General features: G+C 34.5%; 1 long non-coding RNA gene across 1 annotated transcript; it reads left to right on the top strand.

Moving 5' to 3' along the window:
* Positions 1-6,598: 6,598 nt before the first annotated feature.
* Positions 6,599-7,935, top strand: LOC145966752 (uncharacterized). The gene is made up of 4 exons (XR_014437146.1): positions 6,599-7,001; positions 7,107-7,199; positions 7,373-7,432; positions 7,520-7,935. It is a non-coding gene; the product is annotated as an uncharacterized LOC145966752 (long non-coding RNA).
* Positions 7,936-13,121: the final 5,186 nt, after the last annotated feature.

Below are 13,121 nucleotides of genomic sequence, written 5' to 3'. Positions count from 1 at the left end.
TATACAAAAACGTATGCTGTGATAAAATCATATGTGATATTATATATAATCATATAAGACTGTATATAATTTTACTTCTTTTTATATAAATAGACGTGGACTTTTTTTTCCCGGGTTGCATATTGCACTTTACATCTTAAATAGATAATGAATTATTTTCGTTTATTTGCCGGACATTTACTTGTCCGACTTATAAAATCAACTTAATATCTGAAGCATTGAGATCAGAAATTAAATTGAATAGTATATCTTTAATGTTATTTGTTACTCTTTGCAAACTTTATATAATTCTTCTAACTAAAACTTAAATACGAGAATGATAGCGCATCGCACGTCGCGTAGAGGTAAACGAACGAACTAACACATCCTTGCGTGCTCGCGCGAAACTTTGACGTCCTTAAAAATATTTCTTTAAATTGTTAAAGTGTATGGAAAGTATTTCATACATGTTTTGTGCAGTGTTTAAGCGTTGAAGAAATGTGAATGAAGAGTTTCTAATGCCTGTTTCTACCAACGTCGTTTAACTTTAATCTTAGCTTAACTCACTCTTTGTCTCCTTCTAACTGTTCCTTTAGAAAGAGACAAAGAATGAGTTAAGCTAAGATTAAAGTTAAGCGGTGTTGGTAGAAATGGCCATAAGTCAATCAATCATTGAAGTGTATAGGAAGCGTATTGGAGTGCTTCGTTCACATTTTATGGAGCGTTTAGGAAGTTTAAATGAAGAGTTTCTAAAATGTCAATCATTGAATATACGGGAAGCGTATTGGAGTGCTTCGTTCACATTTTATGGAGCGTTTAGGAAGTGTAAATGAAGAGTTTCTAAATGTCAATCATTGAAGTATGCGGGAAGCGTATTGGAGTGCTTCGTTCACATTTTATGGAGCGTTTAGGAACTGTAAATGAAGAGTTTCTAAATGTCAATCATTGAAGTGTGTGGAAAGCGTATCGGAGTGCTTCGTTTACATTTTATGGAGCGTTTGGGAAACGTAAAAGAAAACATGAAATATTAAAGCGTAAGGAAAACGTATCGGAATGCTTTGTACACACTTTATGGAGCGTTCGAGAAATATGCACGAAGATTTAAAATCGCGAAGAGTTAATGGGAAGTCAATGAAGCTTTTAAGAAGCGTTTATTCTGTTCGTTGACGCTTCTTTGACACTTCGAGAAGCGTTTAATTTTCACCAGGGAGCCCCATAATCATAGTATCATGGACCAATAACGACATTATCTTTTTTCAATTATATTGTATAAACACATACTGGCACATAAATATTAGTAACATGAAAACGTTTATCAGTAATACGTTTATCAGTATGGATTTTGACCTAATTAATTTAATCATATACAGGGTGGCCCATTTTAATCCATCCAGTCGAATATCTCGAAAACCAAGCCCGGAAGAGAAAAATGTTTCAGACAAAAGTTGTTTGGTTTCGAGAGGGCCATAAGATGGTACCATTGGTTTGACATTGAAGAGTCATTTGAAGGTCACGTGAAGGTCACTTCAATTTTTTTAAATGGAACACCCTATATATTTTTGCACATTCTTATAGCTTATCTCGAGAGCTTTCCAAAACACTATAATTAAATACCTTTTTGTTAAGTACTTTTTGAGTTATGAGGCTTGAAATAATTTCTTAATTTTACATAAACCGTAAAATATCTTGTAAAATATTCATTTTTCGATTATCTTACCTTAATACTTTTATGTATAAAATAATGAGAGGAATCAATTGGTGTAAAGAAAACACATAGTTGTTTTTAAGAAAAAATATGTAATTTGCAATTAACAATTCCATATTTTTTCTTAAAAACAACTATGTGTTTTCTTTACACCAATTGATTCCTCTCATTATTTTATACATAAAAGTATTAAGGTAAGATAATCGAAAAATGAATATTTTACAAGATATTTTACGGTTTATGTAAAATTAAGAAATTATTTCAAGCCTCATAACTCAAAAAGTACTTAACAAAAAGGTATTTAATTATAGTGTTTTGGAAAGCTCTCGAGATAAGCTATAAGAATGTGCAAAAATATATAGGGTGTTCCATTTAAAAAAATTGAAGTGACCTTCACGTGACCTTCAAATGACTCTTCAATGTCAAACCAATGGTACCATCTTATGGCCCTCTCGAAACCAAACAACTTTTGTCTGAAACATTTTTCTCTTCCGGGCTTGGTTTTCGAGATATTCGACTGGATGGATTAAAATGGGCCACCCTGTATATGATTAAATTAATTAGGTCAAAATCCATACTGATAAACGTATTACTGATAAACGTTTTCATGTTACTAATATTTATGTGCCAGTATGTGTTTATACAATATAATTGAAAAAAGATAATGTCGTTATTGGTCCATGATACTATGATTATGGGGCTCCCTGGTGAAAATTAAACGCTTCTCGAAGTGTCAAAGAAGCGTCAACGAACAGAATAAACGCTTCTTAAAAGCTTCATTGACTTCCCATTAACTCTTCGCGATTTTAAATCTTCGTGCATATTTCTCGAACGCTCCATAAAGTGTGTACAAAGCATTCCGATACGCTTTCCTTACGCTTTAATATTTCATGTTTTCTTTTACGTTTCCCAAACGCTCCATAAAATGTAAACGAAGCACTCCGATACGCTTTCCACACACTTCAATGATTGACATTTAGAAACTCTTCATTTACAGTTCCTAAACGCTCCATAAAATGTGAACGAAGCACTCCAATACGCTTCCCGCATACTTCAATGATTGACATTTAGAAACTCTTCATTTACACTTCCTAAACGCTCCATAAAATGTGAACGAAGCACTCCAATACGCTTCCCGCATACTTCAATGATTGACATTTAGAAACTCTTCATTTACACTTCCTAAACGCTCCATAAAATGTGAACGAAGCACTCCAATACGCTTCCCGTATATTCAATGATTGACATTTTAGAAACTCTTCATTTAAACTTCCTAAACGCTCCATAAAATGTGAACGAAGCACTCCAATACGCTTCCTATACACTTCAATGATTGATTGACTTATGGCCATTTCTACCAACACCGCTTAACTTTAATCTTAGCTTAACTCATTCTTTGTCTCTTTCTAAAGGAACAGTTAGAAGGAGACAAAGAGTGAGTTAAGCTAAGATTAAAGTTAAACGACGTTGGTAGAAACAGGCATTAGAAACTCTTCATTCACATTTCTTCAACGCTTAAACACTGCACAAAACATGTATGAAATACTTTCCATACACTTTAACAATTTAAAGAAATATTTTTAAGGACGTCAAAGTTACGCGCGAGCACGCAAGGATCTGTTAGTTCGTTCGTTTACCGCTACGCGACGTGCGATGCGCTATCTTTCTCGTATTTAAGTTTTAGTTATGAGAATTATATAAAGTTTACAAAGGGTAACAAATAAGATTAAAGATACTTCAATTTAATTTCTGATCTCGATGTAGGATGTTTAAAATTCAAAAGGGGTATAATTGCCGCGCGACATCAACTCGCGTAACGATATAGGCATCGGCAAATAACGGGCCTTAGCCTTTCGTCATTGTGCGCCTATCGCGTTAAGCGAATCGACCACGGGCGCCCAATCAAGGGCCGCCATCGCATGATAGCGCAAACTAACGAATTTAATAAAAGGTGTCCTTATCGAAAAATAAAAACATCTCAGGACAAAGAAAATTTAAATCTAACGACTCGCTGGAACAAAGCTCTCGCGAGAGAATTCTGGATTCTTCCAGAAGGATTCTTTTAATAAAAGGCCCCGCAAATCCCGGGCGCCTCGCACTCTCGAAAAGGCTCTCGCGCAATTACGTAGATTACTTTGAAAGGAAATCTGAAATTTTTTCGCCGTTCCGAATAAGTCGTAGCTCGTGACAATTAATATTCGGTTATCGAACATTGTGAAAAATACTTTTCTTTTTTTGTTAAAACAATTATATATATTTTTTTGTGTGAACTTATTAAATTTTATATTTAAATCCGCGTGTAAATTATTCGATTCTTTTTCTTCGCGTACTGCTCGCTCCCGTTCACTTAGCTCGCTTACACAGGAGCTTCAGATATTAAATTGATTTTATAAGTCGGACAAGTAAATGTCTGGCGAATAAACGAAAATAATCCGTTTATTACCTATTTAAAATGTAAAGTGCAATATTAACGGTACAGTATAAATATAGTAGAGTTTAAATATAAACATTTCATTCGTATTCGCCAATAAGTTTGATGACATTTCATTTACGTTCTTTAAAAAGTTTGATGACGCTCCATTTACATTTGGACACAGACTTCTATAATACACTAGACTGCTAACAGATACAGGCGGACATGATGCATAAGTGTGCACGTGACGCCATATTTCGTGTGGGCATATTATATAGGGTGTCCAAAATGTTATTTTATGATTGTAAGAGGATTGTACCACAGACTTATCTGACAACATCGACAATACGAACTAAACACCCAGTATAATTTGCCCACACGAAATATGGCTGCCATCCCCACCACCATTTGTACCTTATGTAGGGGTCTAAATTCCAAATTATCGTTCTCAGGATAGCCGAAATGGGTAGCGGATTACTCGGAAGTATTAGACAGGATAGATCACGAAATTAGTTATCACCACACTTAATTTAATAATAATATCAAAATTATATTTAAACGTTAACTCAAATATAAGCTCAGTCAGATTCGTTATCGCGACTTTCCTCTACAACGGCTGATTTTCGAATGCCGACCTTCTTGGGTCGTGTCTGTTTTTGGTCTCGCAAGACCCCGCATCTCACCTATTCTCGCTACTGCCAGCCCGCTTACCAATGCTTAATCACGCTTGTTGTTAAGGTTCTCCTTCTAGAAACCTCGATTACCGTTGTCTATTATTATTCCGCTTACACTTACATCACTTTTTCGAGTCATTTTATACAGATGTTAGCAGTCTAGTGTATTATAGAAGTCTGTGCATTTGGAGGATATTTCATTCATGTTTGTCGGAGAGTTCGATAACGTTTCGTTTACGTTCCTTAAGGAGTTTGATGATGCTCCGTTTACATTTGAAGGATATTTCGTTCACGCTTGTCGGAGAGTTTGACGACGCTTCGTTAACGCTTTTCTAACACTTAATAGCCGCTTTCTTTACGTTCCGATGTTTCAATTTACGCCTTTTAACAGCTTCGTTTACGCTTCCGTCACTCTCCCGTTACATAGATTTACTCTCCCGTTACATAGATTTACTCTCCAATTCATGCTTTGTTAACGCTCGGTTTACATTTTATTTTCGCCAGGGTTGTTAAAAAATAATCAAAATAAAATTGACATCATGCTATCTCTCCATCCCGCTGACGATCCCGTTTATAATATATAAAGTATCGATAATGTGAGAAAGCAATGAATTACCAAGTCTAATGGACACCCGTATCTTACATATTACATATTTGTTCACCCTATTATCTATAATTCTACTGTTATTATTCATCAACATATAGGCCCGTATTCAGAACGCGCTTATAAAGATGTTAGTGCGTTGTTATCCAATAGAAGTATCTGTTTTATGTAAAACAGATACTTCTATTGGATAACAACGCACTAACATCTTTATAAGCGCGTTCTGAATACGGGCCATAATATCTAATCGCATATATAATTTTAACTATAATTTAAACATACATATATATACACATATGTATATATGCAAATATAAAATTCACAAAAAGTGGGCGCCCATTAGTCTTGTTACATTACTGCTTTCTGCCACGAGAGCCCAGAAAGCATTTTCAGGCCATATCTCGGCCGTAAAAGAATATGCTAGATGAACAAGGATAGCATGATTGTCGATCCTTTTCTCTCTTTCTTCTCTACGGTGCGTCCGCGCGAGCAATGCAATGGTGTTTGAACGTATACGGACATACATCTCTACTAGAGGCGTGCAAATCTGCTCTCACTCCCGCTCGTTCTCGACAGTGAGACTGGATTCTCGAGACTCAGATTATCGGGAGCGCTGTTATCGAGAATAGAGGCTCGAGAACGAGCGAGTCCCGAGTCTCGATGCTCTATTAGACGTATTCTGTATTTCTGTTGTGGCACTGGGCAATATTATTTTTCGCCCATGCTGCCAGATATCTTCGTGAGTATTAATAATCAGCAGAGTTTCTTACATTAAATAAAGTATAACAATCAGAGGTCATAGGTAAGGAAGGGGAAAGGATGAGGGGAAGGAGTAGGAGGGGGATTGGGGCGGCTATATCGCAGAAATAAATTTTCTGCCTCAGCGGGACTTGAACTCAAGACCCCTTTTTGGCCTATATGGCAGGCAAGTACTTTGTCGCCTTAGCCACACGCCGCCCCGCTCTATTAGACGGAGTGGGGATAGAAATCTACCCCCACTCCGTCTAATAGAGCATCGAGACTCGGGACTCGCTCGTTCTCGAGTCTCTATTCTCGATAACAGCGCTCCCGATAATCTGAGTCTCGAGAATCCAGTCTCGCTGTCGGGAACGAGCGGGAGTGAGAGCAGATTTGCACACCTCTAATCTCTACATAGAGACCGAGAATTTATTTCACAGATTGGTAACCCTGAAACCGGAGTTTCGCATTGTCACCGCGTGAAGTCTCCAATATCAATTCGGAGTTTGCCCGTCACTCCCACAAACTTCTATATAAGGCTGATGGCAGAGAACGAGATGTTAGCGCTTACGTCTGTCGTAGTCAAGGACGTAAAGTAAGGCAGAGAAAAACGTACATGCAACTTACGTATACGTTTTTCTCTGTCTTATAGCGTATTCGATTTATTGACTCTACCCGACACTGAGTCGAGTCGGTCAGATCGGAAGTTCGATTTGAAACTCGATGACTCGAAACTATCATGGCGGAAAGTGCCTTCTTAACGTTCTTCTTTAACCTTTATCAAATATTGTAAGTGGTAATAAAGAAACACTAAAATCAGAACAAGAAACAAAAACACTAAAATAAAAATAAGAATAAGTGAAAAAATAAGGACAATGAGTGAATCAGGTAAGAAATTTTATTATATTATATTATAGAAACAAACATGTGAAATGTTAACATGCCATATACCGTGTAATGCATAAAAAATATCTTTAATGACTATTTTTACAGATAATAGCAACATTATGAAAATCATCAGAGATGAAAATGGAAAAATTGTGAAAACAGCAGAAGGAATTTTATGTGAATGTATGGATAATGATGGTAAATTTTTTACTGTAAAAATATTGTACAAATAATGGCTGCATTCAGCAGAAAAAGCTGCTTTGCAACTGTTGTAAAGCAGCTTTTTCTGCTGAACGCAGCCAATAATATGCTTCATTGACAATGAAACATCCATTGCTGTATCAAAAATATAAAATTATTTTTCTTTTCAGGAAATGTCACATTAAAATTTGTGAAAACAAACTCTAGCGAATCGTCAACAATGGAGAATGGTAAGTGATTTATGTGCGAAAATCTTTGAATTATTATAAATATAAAAATGGATATAAAGATAATAATAAAATAATTTTACTTTACAGAACATAATGCCGTGCAGTACCGCATCATTTGATGATAAAGAAAGGTTCATAACTATGAAGGAAGAAAAAGAGACGCATAGAGTTTTATGGACGAACAATGAAAGCAAAGAATTACTACAATTATATTATGAAAATATTGGACAAATAGGCCCATTTACCACATTCAAAAATAAAAAATGTATGTGGGAATTTATAAGATAAAAATAGCTTACACAATAGATTCAATAAATGATATTAGATTTAATAAATATTTCTAATATATATTTACGTCTTCTGCAGTATACTGATCGACAACACTTGTAATATAATGTTTCATTCGCGGTATTTTTTTCTTCCGCATTAAATGTGTGTATAGTAATAATTCTTCATCAGAACTATCTGATGAAGACAATAAATAGTCAACAATTAATTTTTCAATATCTATAAAATTAATCATTAAAGATATTTTTTTACGATCGAAATGCATTATACGATATGACATATGTTATATTTCACATATGTTCGTTTCTAGTATAATAAATATGTATAATTTCTTACCTGATCCACTCATTGTTCTTATTTTTTTACTTATTCTTGTTTTTATTTTTGTATTTTTGTTTCTTGTTCAGATTTCTTTATTATCATTTAGAATTTTTGATGGAGGTTAAGAAGACACTTTCCACCATGACAGTTTTGAGTCATCGAGTTTCAAATTGAACTTTCGATCTGACTCGACTCGACTCAGTGTCGGGTAGAGTCAATAAATCGAATACGCTATTACTTTACGTTCACGACTACGACAGATGTAAACGCTTACATCTCATTCTCTGCCATCAGCCGAAGGGCCTGAGCACAAAGATGTATCGCATAACATGCAATACAAGATACGGCCTACATTTACGTAAAATCTTTGTGCGTTGACTAACGTCTCCGACTTACGCATACGACTTTGTCGGAAACAGTTACAACATCTTTGTGCTCAGGCCCTAATATACTAGACTGCGAGCTTCTTATATACCAGAGAGAAACCTGAGAGCGGCTAGGCCAGCGTTTTACTTGTTGCCCTTTTACGAGACTACTTTCAACGCCCCTTGCACCCATTTTCAAAGTTGGAACTATTTCGCACACCCATTTTCTCGTACTGTCGATAATGTCTCCACTTGGTGCGTGTCCGTGCTACGCCCTGTGACGTCCCGACCAATAATTTTCTTCTTTTTACCATATAAGTGAATTCCTCCTTTACCTTATTGAAATTTGTGCAATTCCATCTAATTACAAAAGAGCAAGATTGAAGGAAATATCATCTTTTGTTAGCATTAGCATCATAATTACATTTATCCTTAGTTATATTTTAACTAATTTTAATTATATTTTAATTATTTTAATTATATTTTAATTAATTATTTTAAATAATTATTTTAACCAAATTTATTAGAGTTATAGTATTAATTTTATAAGGATACTTATATAAAAAGAATTATAAGTTCATCAACGAATAATGCATTGTACAAGGGAGCGATATTGAAACGCCTAAGATTCAAGCGCTTTTATCTATTATGGAATGTAAATCATAATTATAGATAACGACCGTCGTCATTCCCTTGTTATGACATCACTTGTAAATTTTCGGTTAATTAAATATTCCACTTAAGTAATATCGAAATTAAGTAATAAGAGCAAAATTCAAAATTGTACATAGCCAAATTTGGAAAAAGGAACTAAGCCTGCAATAGAATTGTAATATTATTAAGAGGATTCATTCATATATTTCACACGGCGACTTGCTCTCGCTAATCAGCTAAACATAACATCCGCATACTAAGCTCTGGCCGATCGATATTCCAACGGACAAAGAAGATGACGAAATTTACATTATCTAATCCCCCATCAAATCGTACTAAGAAGGACCAGCGTCTACCGGCATTGTCACGGAGGATCAGAAGTTTTTTCTCCGGCTTACAGTCAAGACGTACTCTGATTTTCGCTGATTGTTCACTGCATTATTCACTGACTTGATTGTAACTACTTATACACTTTTATTCTATACAATATAAATGTATAATTAATTGGAAAGTTCTACGAGAGATTTTACTGAGAACCACTCTTTACCGCCGAATATTGAAATCCATTATCCATTGGAAAATTCACACTACGGGATCTTTGAATTTCGAGCGATACTTCTGACAGATCTAGAAGGAAGGAAGGAAGAATATTATATATTCTCCTAGTAAGTAAGGGATAATTAGAAACTAGGTGAGTTAAAATTATTTTAATCCTTTTTCTATCATATAATTATTATAATTAATGTCATTAATTTAATTTCCATTGGATTATTTAACATAATTTTGTCATTATTACTTTACTTGGTATAATTATATTGTACGATTCATAATTATTACTATAATTTATAATTATTATTTCGATTTATAATTATTAATTATCCTATTATTTGAGTTCATTATCATTATTTGATTATTATCGTTTATTAATAAATGAAATGATTGAGTTAATAATATTTATATTAATATTGATTATTTTAATTTTATTCATTCTTTCGGCATTACTTTATGATCAATTGCGTTTTCTTATTTAATCTAATCATTTAGTTATACTATATTATTTTATTTTATCTTTTTTATTCTGTTTATTCTCATTTGGAATATAATTTTAAATTTGATAATAGATCATAATCTCCCTCATCCCCAGTAAACCCGGTGAATGCAGGGTGACTGAAAAATACGGGAGGCACTAGAATAAAATAATTAAGTTACCCATCTCGGTATTGTAGTTTTCTATTATTTTGTAACCGGGACGTAACAAATTTTGGTGGCAGCGGTGGGATGATTGCTGTTGATCTATTGTCCAATTATTCTACATATTTGATGGTGAAATTATATGGTGTATTTATATTTGTGTTTTATATACTCTTTCTAGAATTTGTATTTCTTTGGTAAAACATAATTCGCAATTATCTTTGGTGAATTCTGTTTGGTTAAATTTTTGGTGTATCTTATTACGGTCCTATTATATTTGTAATTTACATTTTTACTTTCTATTTGCAATTTTGTGAATGACTTTTCTTAAAATTTTAAAACAAAATGCCACTCTCAACTCGTTCTCAAACAGCAGCAGATGCTGAATTAGAAATTAGATAAAAGCAGCTTGACGAACGCGAAAAACAATTGCGTGCGCAACATCAATCTTTATTACATGAACGCGAAGTAATGGAAATGCGCGCTAATGAAGCTATCGATGCAAATTCTTTAGTGCAAGTGCTTTCTCAAGTACAAACCGAACTTTCACAACTACGAAAATTACCGGAACAAATTAATACGTTGGAACAGCGCATAAATGAAACTTCTCGGGCTGCATCCGCGTATGAAGAATATCAGGACGCGCCGCTTCAAAACGAAGTGTCAATACAAATGCCAACCTTAAAACTGAAAGATGTTGTCACTAACATTCCGAATTTTGACGGATATAAAATTTCGGTATTTCAATTCGCCCGTTCTTGTGAACGCGCTCGCGATTTATTATCCTCTGTACAGGAACCTCAGTTAGTTCAACTTATTGTTAATAAGCTAGAAGGCGATGCTTATCAAGCTGCCGAAGGAAATATGTATACTCGCGTAGTTGATTTATTGGATAAATTAAAAGCTATCTTTGCACCAAACAAATCTATTGCACAATATCGAGGTGAACTTGCTAATGCTTATAAAGCGTCTAATGAAACAATTTTAAAGTACGCCGGAAGAATAAAAGATTTGAAATTCGCTATAATAGACGGAAGCAGACGACAGGGTAAAGGAACAAGCCGTGCTCTTATGGCAGAAGTAGACGAAGAGGTCCTAGAAGCTTTTATTAATGGTTTATCATCCGATATAATAACTCGTCTTGAGCACCGGCAAATACATAGTTTAGACGAAGCTATTGAATGATCCGTAAAGATCTCAAAAAGCTTAGAAGCAGAAAAATTGCGCGAATGTCAGAACTCCCAAAAATCAAATCAATTATTACGTTCTGATATACAAACTACAAAATCCCCTGATCCTGAACCACCAAAATTGAAATCAATTTTAAAGAATTCTAATTTAGCTCCACGATCATGGATAAAACCTTTAATTCCCGGTCAACCAGGACCAAATTCTCCAGACGTATGTCGCTACTATAAAAATCCGGGACACAGCATTTCGAATTGTAAAAAGTTAGCATATCGAAACTCTTTACAGAACGCGGAAAACTCAGAAAGTCGCCGGGTAGCGAGCGCGGTCCGGGATACAGCACAAGCTACAGCGCACCCGATCGAAGCGGAATCAATAATAATCAATGGCTGAACAATTCTTCCATTAAAAATCAGGTTACTAACTTCGTCCCCTGCAACAGTAGTGGTAGTAAATTTAAGAGAACCCGCTCGGTTGCCGAAGATCATATTATCGTGTAAAGATTTAAAGGGATACTGTAATTTCATGATAGATTCCGGTTTCGTTATAAATATAATTAAGTTAGAAAATTTAAATAATGTACCTATAGACGTAAAAGATGTATTAATTCTTAGAGGTATTTCTAAGGTCTCGATTAGAACATTAGGATCTGTAGTCTTTACAATAGTAGGTAAGATAACAAAATTTCACGTCGTACAAAATGATGTACTTATTCCCAGTGATGGAATTCTGGGCTCCGAATTTTTAGAAGATAATCGTGCTATTCTAGATTATGATAAAAGACAATTAACCGTGGGAAAAATGGTAATTCCATTTTACGATAGAAAGGAAATAAAATTATCAGCTCGAACGGTGGTAACAACTGCATTCAATATTACTAATCCTGAAAAACAAGAAGGATACATACCATATTACGAACCCGTTAAAGGAGTATACTTTGGCGAAGCACTTGTTGCTAATTCACAGGGTAAAGGGCATTTAAAAATATATAATGTCACTGAGAGTGATTACACAATGATATTAGAGCCCATGCACCTGATTGATTGCCATTCTACTAATTTAATCGACTCCGTCGATTCTATTAATTCCACTGATTCCACTGACTTCGCTGATTCCACTGACTTCGCTGATTCCACTGATTTCGCTGATTCCACTGACTTCGCTGATTTTTCTATTGATTCCTGTAACCTCACCAAGACTACTAGTCCTACTGACCTTACTAATTCCATGACTCTTTATTGTTCCGAGGAACTGAATATCGAAAATCCATCCTTAAAAACTAAAGATCGTTATACTATATTAAAGAATTCAATAAATTTAAGCCATTTAAACGAAGAAGAAAATGAACATGTAAAAGCTATATTGAAAAAGAACGAAGACTGTTTCTTTTTACCGGGAGACAAGTTAAAATCTTCTAATGCCACTAGCCATTCTATTCCAACCACCGGCGATATTCCTATTCACGTTAAACAGTACCGATATCCACCAATCCATAGAGAAGAAAAAAGATATGTAATTGTTAATTGCAAATTACATATTTTTTCTTAAAATCAACTATGTTTTTTCTTTACACCAATTGATTCCTCTCATTATTTTGTACATAAAAGTATAAAGGTAAGATAATCGAAAAATGAATATTTTACTAGATATTTTATGGTTTATGTAAAATTAAGAAATTATTT

The sequence above is a fragment of the Camponotus vicinus genome, unplaced genomic scaffold (assembly GCF_025532165.1).
Source record: "Camponotus vicinus isolate PSW18456_S1 unplaced genomic scaffold, iyCamVici1.0 SCAF_2, whole genome shotgun sequence".
Taxonomy (NCBI): Eukaryota; Metazoa; Arthropoda; class Insecta; order Hymenoptera; family Formicidae; genus Camponotus; species Camponotus vicinus.
This window is presented reverse-complemented; position numbering and strand designations above follow the sequence as displayed.